Below are 13,533 nucleotides of genomic sequence, written 5' to 3' on the forward strand. Positions count from 1 at the left end.
TGTCTGTGGTCTTGTATAGATCTTATAGAGATAAAATCGAGAAACCACAATAGAAAAAAGTGGTAAATTTGGCTACATTAAAAATAAGTCTTTTAATGCCCCCTTCAAAAAAAAAATAACCAGAATAAAAAAACAAATTGTTGGTTACATATCTGTAGACATATGACTAGCAATTACTGAGTGTCCTTAATATACAAAGAGCTCTTGTGAATCAATAAGAAAAAAACTAGCCATCCAAGAGAGAATAATGGGCTAAATTAATAGTAAAGATTCAGATAAAGCGGTACAAATGGCTTATAATTCTATGAATAGATGCTTAACTTCATTCATAATAAATGGAAAAAAATTAAGGCAAGATGCCACATTCCATATGTTAGATCAGGAAAATTTAATAGTTATGAACATTAGTAAGAGTGTGAGAAAACACTGGTGCTTAGAATATACCTGTTTAACAGGTATATTCTATTTGGATGACAATTTGGCAATTTGTCTCAAAAGTTTCAATACAGATACTCTTTTACCTAGGAAATGCACCAGTATATCCATATATGCTGGCATGTGTGCAAAATGTCACAAGGATGTTATACTGTAGCATTTACAGTATCAAATATTTATTTATAATATTGATCTATATGTCTGCTGACAGGTCCATATAACAATATTATGAGGTTATTACAAAGATGAGCAAGATACACATGTGCACACATGGAATGGACTCCAAGACAAATGATAAAGAGATCAAGGCATAACACAAAACTTTATACCCTATGTGTCAAAAACCAGTACTGCCCTCCTCCTCCAGTTAAATATCTATGGAAGGTTCCAGGCACAGTGGTTCACGCCTATAATCCACTGTGGGAATCTGAGGTGGGAGACTCCTTGAGACTAGGAGTTCAAGACCAACCTGAGCAACACAGTAAGACCCCATCTCTACAAAAAATAGAAAAATTAGCCAGGTGTGGTGGTGCATGTCTATAGTCCCAGCTACCCACGAAGCTAAGGCAGGAGGATCACCTGAGCCAAGAAGCTTGAGGCTGCAGTGAGCTGTGATGACGCCACTGCACTCCAGCCTGGGCAACACTGTGAGACCCTGTCTTCCTCTACTCCCCAAACAAAAAAAGTCTATGGAAAGTTACACAATAAAACATCAACCATCAACCATCAAAAAAAGAAGTCCCAGTTCCTACTAGGCCGCTGTTACCGCCATGTCGAAGAATAAAGGTAAAGGAGGTAAAAACAGGCGCAGAGGTAAGAATGAGAATGAATCTGAAAAAAGAGAACTGGTGTTTAAAGAGGATAGGCAAGAGTATGTTCAGGTAATAAAAATGCTGGGAAATGGATGATTAGAAGCAATTTTTTGATGGTGTAAAAAGGTTATGCCATATCAGAGGAAAATTGAGAAAAAAGGTTTGGATAAATATCAGACATTATATTGGTTGGTCTATGAGACCATCAGGATAACAAAGCTGATGTCATTTTAAAGTACAATGCAGATGAAGCTAGAAGTCTGAAGGCATAATGGAGAACTTCCAGAACATGCTAAAATTAACAAAACAGATACATTTGGTCCTGGAGATGATGAAATCCAATTTGATGATATTGGAGATGATGCTGAAGACACTGATGATATCTAAAGTGAACTCAATGTTTACGTTCCATTTCTGAGGATTTTTCTACTGTTGGGATTTTGGACATCACCTGTTTAGAAGACTAAAATTATTTGGCATGTAGAAATTCGTTTAGAGTATAAATAAAGCAGAACTGACTTATTTTCATTGTTTTAAAGTATTTATCATATTTCTTTAAAAGCTGAGGATGCTGCATCATCATAAGTGAAATATTAATTCTTTGTTGTTTTGATGTAATGGAACTTAGGGCTAAAAGATTGTAATATCTGCTCTTGACTTCTGTGACTACTTCATATCCAGTATATGGATATTTTTAAATAGACTTGCCTTACAGTTATTGTGGATTATAATGTAAGCCCTGGTTCCAACTCATCTGTTTACTGTAGCGAGGTTTTTTTGTTATGTTCCAGTAACCTAGATGTTCCTTTGAGATTTTTGATAAAATTTAGGGACGACAGACACCTGAATTTGGAATAAAAAAATATAGGGATTTTTTTTCATGTTTATGTAGCCATATGTATTTTGATACTATCTTTGATACCTTATACATTCTTTTCATCATTTTATGTTGCCACCATCCTTAAAGAAAAAAGCTTTTCCAAAATACAGTTTTTAAAACATTATAATTTTAAATTTGTAAGATAGGCAGAAATTCAACACTAGATATTAACCAACATTGGAAATATTGATATATTAGTTGACAATGTTGTTACTTAACCTGTGGAAAATTTTTATGGTAAGGTAGTACATGGAATATTTTTTAGTATACAAAATAGGGTATGTTAAAAGATGTCATTTTATTTTCAAAAGTATGCATTATAACCCTCAGTTTTGGGCTTTATGAAAAATTAAATTGCAATGTATTAATGAAAAACTAATTTCATAATAAATTCTATATGCTGAAAAAAAAAAAGAAAGCATCAACAACCGTGGCTTCTGAGGAAGGTGCCTCAGATAAGAAAGAGGCTCATTTTGCATTCATTTCCTTTCCTACTTTTTAATTCTTCACTTTATTTGAAAATGTGGGTTACTTTTTCAAATAAAGTAAAAATATTAGGTTCAAAAAAAGAACTACAAAACCCAGACACAAGGACAGTCTTAAGGCTCTCTTAGTTGTCAAGTGACAAGAACTTTCATGTTCTGAATAACCTGTAGTGATACAGGAGGATCCACCGGCTACCTATCACGGTGTCTCATGGTGTAAGTGGAACCTGGTCTCTGGGGGGCTGGGAAATGCAACTCTCCACCCTGCTTCTGTCTCAGCTGCTCCCTTCTACAAGGACACTTGACTCTGTCTCTGCCCTTCTCTCTGCTTCTTCCTCTCCCTGCCCATGACAGAAAATGACACCAAAGAGTGGCAGCCTCAGTCCAAATACAACCTGTTCTCAAAGTCCACCAGCTGGGGCTGACTGCCCAGTGTCCTTGAATCCAATTACACACCCCAGGGGAGGACTTTACCCCGCCAGTAGGAGCCAAGGAAGTAAAGACAGAACTTGCTGTTCCCTCAGCAGAAGAATTCAACTGAGACCCTGGTAGTGACTCTCCTACCATCAAATGAACATGGCAGCACCCATGGGGACTTGGCAGGTGGAAGAGAGAAATGTTCCACAGACAGATGGGCTGGGCAGACAAAACTACTGGCAGTCACCCTCTGGATGTGGTGCGATTGGGACAGGCTGTGGGAGCAGAAGAGCCTGGGCTCTCTGTGAAGCACTGTAGAACTGATTCCTGGCCAAGGGGCACACAAGGCCAGCCTTGTTTCGTGGACCCCAAGGAAGCAACATCTCATGGCCAGCCTAGCTCCACTGGACAAGACTAGTTGCTGGGGCAGGGCCTTCAAGGGGTCCTTGGGGAGTAAGAGGAGCTGTGGTACAGGGCAGAAGTCCTCTGGGACTGAGTCCAGGAGCTTGGATCCCAAACATTACCAGGCCCTTTCCAACTACTGTGGGACGAACATGTGCTACCATGGAAGAATGGGCACAGGGTACCATCTTCCTTCCCACACTAAGATAGGCTGTTACTTGGAGGCACATATGCCCAAGAGTCAACCCACCAAACTCTCATCTTCTCAATGCCAAGCTCCACCTCCACTCAGTTCAGGCATCTACACACACATCCCAGCCACCAGCATCTACTTCCTAAGGCACCCCCTGGAGCTTCCAGGTCTCTTAACTGCCAGTCCTCCAACTCTGTCCACCTCAAGAGGCCTCCAGTCCGCTGGCCTCTTTTCTATGAACTACTAGTGATAGGTTCTGAGACCTAACAGATGCTTGGGAAGGCTGCCTGCTTCTCTTTCAGCACCCTGAGTCAGAGGAGGAGAGCAATATCAACACCATCAGCCTTAACAGCAAAAACATCATCACCACCACCATTAACAAGAGCAGCATCAGGCACAGAGAAGGCAAGTAATTCACCTAAGATCACAGCTACAAAGAGGTAAACACATGACTAACACCCAAGTCTGACTAGAGTCAAGAGATGTACTCCGAACCATGACGCTAATTACTTGCATGGTCCCAATACAAGGTTTTCATGCAATTTCACATGTTTTTTTTTTCTTTAACTGGGATTGAATTTCCTGCATAGGCCTTCAGAGCTACCAGGGTTCTACTACTTAAATAAGTACCTACTAGGTGCCAGGCACTTTTTTTTTAATAAGTAAGAGGCCCCAAATGCACACACACATACATATATACACATATACAAACACTGATCAGAAAGATATTTCAATATATAAGATAGGATAGAAACTCCATGAGAACAGGGATTTTTCCTAGTTTAAGCTACTTGTTAAAGTACCCTATGTACAATTCAGTGATGTTTTACTTCCCTCCACATTAGGAACTTTTAAAATCCTGCAATAAAATAACAATTATAGCTGACACAAACTGTAAGAAAGAATTCCGATAATGCTGATTACCCAGCAGCACCGAGGGCCACTTGACGAACCCAATTTCATAAATGTTAAAATGTGAGAAGAATGCAAGTCATGATAATCAATGGCATGTTATGGTTTCACTGCAGACTTTTCTTGGTAGCACATAAAACATACATCTCACCATCTGTCGTCTTGGATTTGATGAAATGACAGTAATAACAGAAGGAGGAATTGAGTGACTGATGAGACTAGTCTTTGAGAAGAGAAGATCAGAGCAGCCACAGCATTCCCTTAAGCCGAAGCCTAATCAAAGCAAGGCCCTAACTCTCTTCAGTTTGGAGGTGAGGAAGCTGCAGAAGAAAAGTTTAAACCTAGCTTAATGAACTTTCATGAACTTTTTAAATGAAGGTTTAATGAAAGAAGCCATCTCCATAACATAAAAGTTCAAGGTGAAGCAGCAAGTGCTGATGGAGAAGCTGCACCAAGTTATCCAGAAGATCTAGCCAAGATCATTGATAAAGGTGGCTACACTAAACAACAGATTTTTAGCGTAGATGAAACAGCCTTCTATTGGAAGAAGATGCCATCTAGGAATTGCATAGCTAGAGAGGAGAAGTCAATGCCTAGCTTCGAAACCTCAAAGGATAGGCTGACTCTCTTGTCAGGGGTTAATGAAACTAGTGACTTTAAGCTAAAACCAATGCTCATCTACTATTCTGAAAGTTCTAGGCCCTTAAGAATCCTTAAGAATGATGGATCTATGAGTAGATTTAGCATAATTAGAAAGACAAGGCCAGGATGATACCACACCTGTTTAAAGCATGATTTACTAAATATTTTAAGCCCACTATTGAGACATACTGCTCAGACAAAAAGTCCTTTTAAAACATTACTGTTCAAGGCCGGGCGTGGTGGCTCACGCCTGTAATCCTAGCACTTTGGGAGGCCGAGGCGGGCGGATTGCTCAAGGTCAGGAGTTCGAAACCAGCCTGAGCGAGACCCCGTCTCTACCAAAAATAGAAATAAATTAATTGACCAACTAAAAATATATATACAAAAAATTAGCCGGGCATGGTGGCGCATGCCTGTAGTCCCAGCTACTCGGGAGGCTGAGGCAGTAGGATCGCTGAGCCCCGGAGATTGAGGTTGCTGTGAGCCAGGCTGATGCCACGGCACTCACTCTAGCCTGGACAACAAAGTGAGACTCTGTCTCAAAAAAAAAAAAAAAAAACAAAACATTACTGTTCATTAACAAGTGCAGTAATGATGGAGATGTACAAGAAGGTTAATGTTTGCATGCCTGCTAATGCAATATCCAACCTGCATCCTTGGATAAGGAGTCATTTTGATATTTAAGTCTTATTATTTAAGAAATACATTTTGTAAGGCTATGATAAGATTCCTCTGATGGGTCTGGGCAAAAGTAAACTGATAAGCTTATGGAAAGGATTCACCATTCTAGATGCCATTAAGAACATTTGTGATTCACAGAAGGAGGTCAAAATATATTAACAGGAATTTGAAGGAAGTTGATTCCAACCCCCATGGCTGATTTTGTGGGGTTTAAGACTTTCCCAGCTGGGCAAGGTGGCTCACACCTGTAATCCCAGCACTCTGGGAGGCCAAGTTGGAAGGATCACTCAAGGTCAGGAGTTCAGAACCAGCCTGAGCAAGAGCGAGAGACCCTGTCTCTACTAAAAATAGAAAGAAAATATCTGGACAACTAAAATATATAGATAGAAAAAAAATTAGCCAGACATGGTGGCGCATGCCTGTAGTCCCAGCTACTCAGGAGGCTGAGGCAGGATTGCTTGAGCCCAGGAGTTGGAGGTTGCTGTGAGCTAGGCAGACGCTGCAGCACTCTAGCCTGGGCAACAGAGCCAGACTCTGTCTCAAAAAAACAAACAAACAAAAAGATTTCAGTGGAGGAAGTCACTGCAGATGTGGTAGAAATAACAAAAGAACTAGAATTAGAAGTGGATCCTGAAGATGAGATTGAATTACTACAATCTCATGATAAAAACTGAACACATAATTAGTTACTTCTTATGGGTGAATAAAGAAAATGGTTTCCTGAGATAGAATGTACTCCAGCCGAAGATGTTGTGAATATTGTTGAAATGACAACAAAGGATTTAGAATATTACATAAAGTTAGTTGATAAAGCAGCAGCACAGTTTGAGAGGACTGACTCCAATTTTGAAAGTTCTACTGTGTGTAAAATGCTATGAAACAGCATTGCATGCTACAAAAAAATCTTTCCTGAAAGGAAGGGTCAATTTCAACCTTCAGCAACCACCACTCTGACCAGTTAGCAACATTCAACAACAAGGCAAGACCCTTCACCAGCAGAAAGATTACAACATACTGAAGGCTCACATGATTGTTAGCATTTTTAGCAATAAAGTATTTTTAATAAAGGTAGGTACATTGCTTTTTTAGACACAATGCTATTACACACATAATAGGCTACACTGGAAACATAACTTTTATGGTTTCTGGGAAACTAAAAAATTTTGACTTGCTATATTGTGATATTCATTTTATTGCAGTGGTCTGAAACTGAACTCACAATATTTCTAAGGTGTCTCTGCACACATATTTTCTACAAATGTGTTAAAAAATTAGTTGTTGATTTGTAATGGGACAAATATCTTATGAAGGGGTTCTCTCCAGAACTCATTTTTCTGATTCACTAGAGTTGTGCTGTCCAATGCAGTGGCCACTAGACAAGTGTAGCTACAGAGACTCTGAAATGTAGTGTCATACATTTAAGTGGTAATATTTAGGATGTAAGGGGTAAAATAAAATGTTCCTGATGTTAATTTCACCTGTTTCTTTTTTAACATGGTTATCAGAAAATTTAAAATTACATATGTGGCTCAAATTATATTTCTAATTTAATTTTGTTTTTGATAGGGTCTCACTCTGTTGCCCAGGCTGGAGTGCAGTGGTGTGATCATAGTTCACAGCAGCATCAAACTCTTGGGTTCAAGTGATCCTCCCACTTCAGCTCCCCAAGTAGCTAGGACTAAAGGCATGTGCCACCACACCTGGCTAATTTTAAAGATATTTTTGTATAAATGAAGTTCTCGAACTCCTGGCCTCAAGTGATCATCCCACCTCAGCCTCCCAAGTAGTTAGGACTACTGGCACATGCCACTGCACCTGGATAATTTTTTTTTTGAGACAGTGTTTTGCTCTGTTGCCCAGGACAAGAATGCAGTGGCATCATCATAGCTCACTGCAACCTCAGACTCTTGGGCTCAAGTGAACCTTCTGCCTCCGTCTGAGTAGCTGGGACTACAGATGCATGCCACAACACCTGGCTAATTTTTCTATGCCCTCATGCTCAGGTTGGTCTCAAATTCCTGGGCTCAAACAATCCTCCAACCTAGGCCTTCCAAAGTGTTAGCATTACAGGCATGAGCAACTACACCTGGCCTAATTTTTAAATTATTTTTTGTGGAGGTAGAGTCTTGCTATGTTGCCTCAGCTTGAACTCCTGGCCTCAAGCCATGCTCCCACTTCTGGCTCTGAAAGTGCTGAGACTGTAGGCATGAGCCACCATGCCCAGCCTTCCCATTATAATTGTACCAGACAGCACTACTCTGGAATATCAGGCCTCTGAGTGGATGCTTTCCCACATGGAGTATATGTTTGTTGTCTGTCTCTAGTAGGCACTGGCTTATCACACTGGGGTGAACATTGTCTTAATGGATTTTTCCATATTAGCACTTTTACATTAAGAGTTTTGACAAGACTTCTTACTTCTAACTGAAATCTCAAAGTTATTACATTAACTGAATCTTCTGATGCAAAAAAGGGGAAGAGTTTCAGTTTAAATGCTTTCCACATTCATTCTATTCATAGGTTTTGGTTTTGTTAAAATAAGTTTTTGAATAAACATTTGCACATCATATAACATCAGAAAAAGAAAAAAAAATGTTGTGAAAAGTAAGTCTCCAGAAACCCTCTTGATCCCTTCTTCTCTCAACATTCAAGAGGTTTCATTGTGATGTGTCAAATACTTCCTGAAGGTTTTATTATAGTATATTTGTCTAGGGTTTCTCCTCATTACGTTCAGCAACATGGCAGAGGAATTCTCCTAATTTCTTATATAGACACAATGTCGCAAGAGTTTCTGTTCCAATGAAGTAAGAGATAAAGTGCATTATTTTCAAATAACATGAAGTCTTCATTATGAGGTAAGTAAAGAGAATCAGATCTAGTCATTGCCACCCATGTTCACTGAATTCCCTCAGGAATCACTTGACTGTGCCAACTCTGGTGTCTAATAAGAGCACAGCTTCCCTGGAAACCTTTCCCACATTTCCCACACTGGTACAAGGTCTTTTGAGCACATATCTTCTCGTGCTTTGTTAGACAGGCACTATCACAGGTGCTGTCCCTGAAAGCTTTGCCATACTGATTATACTCGCAGAGCTTCTTGCAGTATGAGTCCTCTGGTGCTGGATGAAGCCAATATTCCTGAAAAGTTTTTGACAGTGGTTACAGCCACAATATGTGTCACCAGTAGGAAACCTCTGGTGCCTAATGAGGTATGCACTCTTAATGAACATTTTCCCACATTCTTTACACCTGTAGGGTTTCTTTCCAAAATCAATTTTTTGATGCACAATGAGATGACTACCATGCTTGAAGAATTTTCCCATGTTAATAAGGCATGAGTCATCCATGAATGCCTTTCCACATTCTTTGCATACATAGGGCTTCTCTCCTATGTGAATTCTCAGATGAACAATAAGGTAAGAGATGGGAAAAGGTTTTTCATTCTCATTACATTGAACAGTTTTTCCGCAATATGAGATCTATGGCACAAAACAAGAGAAGACTGGCAAATGAAGGACTTCTCATATTGGTCACGTCCATCGCAATTTTTCTCCTGTGTGGGTCCTCTCATGCTTGATAAAGGCAGAGCTGGCATTGAAGGCTTTGCCACATTTATTGCATTTATAGGGCTTCTCTCTTGTATGGATTCTTCCATGCACAATCAGGTTGTAGTTCTTGGAGAAGGATTTTCCACAGTCACTATAGGTATAAGGTTTCTCTCCAGTATGAGTCCTCTGTTCCCTGATTAAGTGAGATTTCTGCCTGAAGGAGTCTCCACATTCACTGCAGTCAAACATTCATCTCCAGGGTTATTTCCCTCCTGCTTATCAGGAATGCACCCTGATCAAACAGCACCTCACATTCTTCCCCTGGGTGTGGCTGCCTTTTAGTGACAATTACATGCAGTTCACTAAGGTATGCAGCATGATGGAAGGAGCTACCATCTTCATCACATTTTGAAGGCTCATGTCCTGTTAGGCCTTCATCAAGGTGGCCAGGTTGACCACTGTGGCTGGTGGCTGTTCTATAGTCATCAAGTATGTGACCCTTAGAACTTTTCCAACAATTATGTATGTAGCTAAAATATTTACAATCTGAATCATGTTCATAGAAATCTTTCGTTGCAGGACGTCTCTGACATGAAGCAAGGACTGACCAAAGACTTGTATTTTTCACAGTTTCATGAGGACCATAGCCCTTCACCTGACCCTCTGGATCCTCTTGAGTGGATGCCATTTCCCTGAAACGCTTCTCTAGTTTTCTGTGCAGCTTTTCTATCTGGTCCTCACATTCCAAGACTTCACCTAATACAGATAAACAGGAATAATCCTCAATGAATCTTTCCATTTTAACAAAATAGAATGGTTCCTGCCCAACCACATCATAAGTTCATGCTTCCATTGGACTTTTGTGTCCCAGGTTGGAAAGAAAGGGAGAAAATTCTTGAATCTTAGAGAAAAAACTGCTTGACTCAGAATGGTGGTATGTAAATATTAAAATCAACCAGGCCAGTATCTATGAACCTGACTCTCTGAACATCCTATGACACAGCAATTCCATTTGTAGGTGTATAGCCAAGAGAAATGCATAAATATGTTCACAGCAACACTGTTCATAATAGCTGGAGAGCTAGACACTATCCAGATGTCTACCCACCAGGGAATGGATAAATAAAATGTAGTTTATTTATATAATGAGATACTATATATCAAGAAAAGAGAATAAACCAAGAGCATAGCCAAAATGGGTAAATCTTGGCCAGGTGCAGTGGCTGATGCCTGTAATCCTAGCACTCTGGGAGGCTGAGGCAGGAGGATCGCTCAAGGTCAGGAGTTCGAAACCAGCCTGAGCAAGAGCGAGACCCTGTCTCTACTAAAAACAGGAAGAAATTAATCAGCCAACTAAAAATATGCAGAAAAAGTTAGCCGGGCATGGTGGCACATGCCTGTAGTCCCAGCAAGTCGGGAGGCTGAGGCAGAAGGATTGCTTAAGCCAAGAAGTTTGAGGTTGCTGTGAGCTAGGTTGATGCCACATGACTCTAGCCTGGACAACAGAGTGAGACTCTGTCTCAAAAAAAAAAAAAAAGTGTAAATCTTTAAAGCATAATGTTGCACAAAAGAGGCAGACCCAAAGTATGTTTACTCTGAAAAATTTAAGTCACACACCCATTGGCATCCAACAAAACCATCTGTATCTCAACATTCATGGAATGAACATGCAGCTCCCCAACACCCTCAAATCCATGCACAGACCCTAGCCAGCAGAGGCTTCTCTGAGAGGCTGAATTAGGTGAAAGATGTGGGCAGGTAAGTGGCTTCATGGTCCCAGGTCAATCCTGCCTACACCACTTTGTCATTAGGTGTCCCAACAGGCACCCAAAGTTTTTCCACAACCACAGCTATCTCAAACAAGTGATGGGATTCACAGCTCCTGAGGAATGTCTGTCCACTTTCTCTCAGTTCTCACTCTGGACTCCCAGCTGGACTAGATCCACCTGTAGCACAGCACAAGGCCTCTTTGGTCCCAGACCTATGTGATCCCGTCACTCTCATGGCTCTCACCAGGACACACAATCTCCCTATGTCTGACTGCAAACCCACATCCTTTATCCATATCACATCAATGTCTCAAATCTATGAACCCAGCCTCACCCTGATCTCTGGACTTCTTCCCTACGCCTCAGTCTTCCCCTTTGGTCAAGAAAGCCTAATAGCGAGGTATGTATATTAGGCTGTGCAATCAGAACTTCAGATGGGGTATTGGGTTCATTACTTTTTTAACTTGCAATCTTTACCAAAATAACTGTAGATTCTTGCCCATTTGTAAGAAAGAATACAGAGCAACCTCTAGTACACTTTGTCTAGTTGCCCCAATGGTAACATTTTGCAAAATTATAGTTGAATATCAGAACCAGAATACTGACTTTCATGAATCCCAGTGATCTTACTCAGATTTCCCCAATTTTACTTGAACTCATTTGTATGTGTTTGTGTGTATATTAAATTCTATACCATTTTATCACCTATGAAGGTTGTTGTATATACAATAGTCAACACCAATAGCATCTATCCTATGTGTTGTCCCTTCATAACCATGTTTACTTCCTCCTATCTTCAGGGTAATGATTTTTTTTTTTTTAAGACAGAGCCTCACTGTGTTGCCCAGGCTAGAGTGAGTGCTGTAGCATCAGCCTAGCTCACAGCAACCTCAAACTCCTGAGCTCAAGTGATCCTCCTGCGTCAGGCTCTAAAGTAGCTGGGACTACTGGGATGCGCCACCATGCCCAGCTAATTTTTCCTATATATATTAGTTAGCCAATTAATTTCTTTCTATTTATAGTAAAGAAGAGGTCTCCCTCTTGCTCAGGCTGGTTTCAAACTCCTGACCTCAAGCAATCCGCCTGCCTTAGCCTCTCAGAGTGCTAGGGTTACAGGCCTGAGCCACCGCACCAGGCCAAGATAATGCTTTTAATGTCTCCTTTATTTCCTGAGGATCCCAGTTACTATTAAGTGAAAATGACTTTTAATAAAAGGTATTACAGGAGAGCAGATATCACGATGGAGAAAATGTAAAATCTTGCCTCTTTTTGATGATTAAACTCATATTCCACTCAAGGCTCCTTCTGATACACTCATGTGTCATTCATCTTACATTTCTTTTTCCTTTCTGTGTAATTAGCCCAGATAGCAGAGAATATGCAACTCACCAAGTATCTCTTCATGGTTTGGGCTGATTTCTCTTAATTATGAAATTAAGAGAAGAGAATTAAGAATAATCCTCTTCGGCCGGGCGCGGTGGCTCACGCCTGTAATCCTAGCACTTTGGGAGGCCGAGGCGGGCGGATTGCTCAAGGTCAGGAGTTCAAAACCAGCCTGAGCGAGACCCCGTCTCTACCATAAAAATAGAAAGAAATTAATTGGCCAACTAATATATATATATATAAAAATCAGCCGGGCATGGTGGCGAATGCCTGTAGTCCCAGCTACTCGGGAGGCTGAGGCAGGAGGATCCCTTGAGCCCAGGAGTTTGAGGTTGCTGTGAGCTAGGCTGACGCCACGGCACTCACTCTAGCCTAGGCAACAAAGCGAGACTCTGTCTCAAAAAAAAAAAAAAGAAAAAAAAAAGAATAATCCTCTTGCCTCATTCCTGTGATCCTAGCACTTTGGGAGGCCAAGGTGGGAAGATTGCTTGAGCTCAGGAGTTCAAGACCAGCCTGAGCACCAGCGAGACCCTGTCTGTACAAAAAACAGAAAAATAGCTAGGCATGGTGGCACACAACTGTAGTCCCAGCTACTCGGGAAGCTGAAGCAGGAGGATCCCTTGAGCCCAGGAGTTTGAGGTTATAGTGAGCTATGGATATACCACTGGACTCTAGCCATGGGTGACACAGCAAGACCCTGTCTCAAAAAAATAAAAAATGCTCTTAATTATGAAAAAAAATTTTTAAAAGGTCCTCTCTTCTGAAGGAAGCAGGCTTCCTCACAACTATGCTGCTTTCTGCCATGCTGACTGGTAGGGGGTGGGGGAGCATGTTGATTCTTAAACATTAGGGCATCACTCTAAAGGGTAGCGCCACAATATTAACTATCCTTGGACAGCTGTGCAACTCTATTCAAGAGACCAATCACTTCTGATAACTTTTTTTTTTTTTTTTTGAGACAGAGTCTCGCTTTG

The 13,533-nt window shown here is 40.7% G+C and overlaps 1 protein-coding gene and 1 pseudogene across 5 annotated transcripts in view; one reads left to right on the top strand and one right to left on the bottom strand.

Annotated features, from left to right (window-relative positions):
* The window catches only part of ZSCAN18 (zinc finger and SCAN domain containing 18), a 45,449-nt gene that overhangs the window by 18,700 nt on the left and 13,216 nt on the right, over positions 1-13,533 (bottom strand). The window lies entirely within an intron of this gene.
* LOC142861126 (eukaryotic translation initiation factor 1A, Y-chromosomal-like) lies at positions 1,173-1,720 on the top strand (annotated as a pseudogene).

Source organism: Microcebus murinus, chromosome 16 (assembly GCF_040939455.1).
Source record: "Microcebus murinus isolate Inina chromosome 16, M.murinus_Inina_mat1.0, whole genome shotgun sequence".
Lineage (NCBI taxonomy): Eukaryota > Metazoa > Chordata > Mammalia > Primates > Cheirogaleidae > Microcebus > Microcebus murinus.